General features: G+C 63.1%; 1 protein-coding gene across 1 annotated transcript in view; it reads right to left on the bottom strand.

Moving 5' to 3' along the window:
* Positions 1–2,605, bottom strand: part of MACF1 (microtubule-actin crosslinking factor 1) — a 166,058-nt gene that overhangs the window by 105,293 nt on the left and 58,160 nt on the right.

Below are 2,605 nucleotides of genomic sequence, written 5' to 3'. Positions count from 1 at the left end.
CGGGGCACACCTCGCCGGGAACGCAACGCCCTGGCGAGACGGGCGCCCAGGCGGGTCTCTTCCCGCCCCGAACACGCTGTGCCGACAGCAATGCTTGTGCTCCCTCCTGTACAAACCCGCTCCGCTGCCCGCTCCTGCCCAGCACCCACCGCGAGGAGCCCCAGCACCCTCGGACACCCTCGGGTCACGCAGCATCCACGGCTGGGCAGCATCCAGCATCCAGCAGCATCCAGCAGCACCCAGGGCTGGGCAGCGAGGGAGCACCCAAGAGGGGACCGCCGACACCATCCCTCACCGGGGCTGCCGGCGTGATGGGGGATGCTCCACCTAGAGCATCACGTTGTTTAAAAAAAAAACAACCCAACTTAAAAAGTGGGAAACAGCGCTTGGAGGTGCTGTTTGAGAAGATGTGTGGGGCAGAGGTTTCTCCTCCACCTCCAGCCAGTGGAGCTTCTTGGAGCGGAGCTACCAGCTCCATCCCAGGGAAGAAGGGAAGGATGGGGGGAAGGCTGTGGCATCTCCCTCTCTGCCTCGCCGCGCCTGGAGATGGAGGTGCAGGGGGTGCTGGTGGCAGGGGTGCTGTGATCCACTTCCCCAACAAAAGAGCCCGACAACCACAGACCCCTTTGAGGCAGACGCCCGGGACTGGCCGCAAATCCCAGACTCGCACGTGACAAAACGCACGTGTCTCCGCATGCCAGCGTATTTCTGATTGGCACGGCTTCCTTCTCGCCCATCCCCACCCCCACCCACCACCAGCTCCCCAATTAGTACAATTACCTCCCCTTAATCAAGGGGCAGACAAAGGGGAGGATGTAAGCCTCACGTATTTTCCGGGGCGCCCGTGGAAAGGCAACGTGGGCTGGTTGCTCACCGGAATCCTCCTCCCGGCACTGCAGGGAGAAGGTGTGCCAGCACCCAGCCCTCCCCGCCGCCCCTCCGAGCCCACTCCGCCTGGAAAACACCCAGTTGCTTTATTCTCCCCCCAAAAAAAATACAGAAATACAGCCGGTTGGGTGCTGGCACCGCACAGAATACCAGCTGCCAGCATCCCTTTGCAGGCAGGCGGCAGGGACATGCAGGATTAAGCCGCCTCTCCCGCCGGTGGGGAGGATGCGAGGCACGGCACAGCACGGCGAGCGGCGGTGTAATTGGTATGCCGCAGCTCACCTCCCTCTCCCAAGCCTGATACGCTCATCACACACAAAACTGCTCTTTGTCAGCCGCTGCCACACCGCCGGCGCTGCCTTTAACTCCTCCAGCCCCAGGTTTCCTTAGGGATGCTGAGACCCGGCACCAGAGCCAGGATGGACAGGGCGATGTGCTGGGCGAGCAGCAGGATGGGACACTCCATGCCTGCAGAGAGCAGGGAGGGACCCACAAACCTCCGCCTGCACAGCACCCCCTTATTGATCACCCAGCAGCTTTTAATTAAGAAACCTTCCGCGAACCCACCCATGGGCTGTGCCCCACCTGGGCTCTCCAGCGCCGCTGCTCATCGGGGAGCTCCTCGCGGCACCCAGCTCGGATAAATCCTTTATATTTAATCATTCCCACAGCACTGGGGTTCTCCGACTGCTGGGCCTTTCCCCGAGGGCATCCTTGCAGGAGACCCTCCTAAAGCTGCGCTTTACGGAGGTGCAGGATGCGGCACCAGCTCCACCCTCCTTTCTTCACACGGCTGTGTCAGGACAAAGATTTAGGGAGGCACCGGCGAGAAGAGAGAGCAGAAACTCACGGGACCCGGGGCCAACCCCTTCCAAACCCTCCCGACATCAGCCTCGCGCATCAAGCAACCGGTGGCAGGACGCTGAAGGCCGAATGGCGGCTGTGACACCAGTCCCAACCCAGCAAAGGTATCGGGGGGGTCACAGCCCCTCTCCTGCCCCTCTGACCACACGCTCGTCCTGGGACGCGCAGAGCTTGGCCAAACCCAAAGGTGCCGTCGGCCCGCCCTGCCACCCCCAAAGAGCCATCTCCAAACAGCAACAACGGGCTCCAAAAGCAAACGCAGCATCATCCCCTCCTCTTCCTCTCGGAGCTCCCTCGGAGCAGGCAGAGCCCCCACAACTCCGCGCTGCCGTCCGCGGGAAAGGGACATCCCAAACTCGCATGGCCACGGGTGCCACCAGGGTGACAGCAGGCGCGCTGCTGACAGCAAACACAACGGCACCGAGAGCCCGTGTGACTGCCGGCCACAGCCACCGGCTCCGGCAAGAGCCGCTCCGACCAGCCCTGCCGGAGCAGAGGACAGGACGGTTGGTCCCCAGGGAAAGCTTCCCCAGCAGAGATGCTCGGAAGGGACGCAGCATCAGGAGCTTTCTGCACCTGAGTCATCCTGCCCGCGCTCAGCACAAGGTTGCACCTCGCCAAGATGACCATCCCCAGGGGCCACCAGGATCTGGGGTCCACTGAACCACGTCTCCCTCACCCCGCTCCAAAAAGGGGGTGAGGGTACACACAGACACTGACCATTCCTCCGGTCGTCCCCGAGCTCCCCCTCCGAGCCCAGCCCTCCGCAGCGAGCCTGCGGCCACCTTCAGAAGGAGAGACCGTGGTCACACTGGCTCCATCACCCCTGGCCGGCCGGCGTGCCGGATCGCTG

Source organism: Charadrius vociferus, unplaced genomic scaffold (genome assembly GCF_000708025.1).
Source record: "Charadrius vociferus isolate BGI_N301 unplaced genomic scaffold, ASM70802v2 scaffold783, whole genome shotgun sequence".
NCBI lineage: Eukaryota > Metazoa > Chordata > Aves > Charadriiformes > Charadriidae > Charadrius > Charadrius vociferus.
The sequence above is the reverse complement of the archived record's forward strand: the minus strand, read 5'-3'. Positions and strand labels throughout refer to the sequence as shown.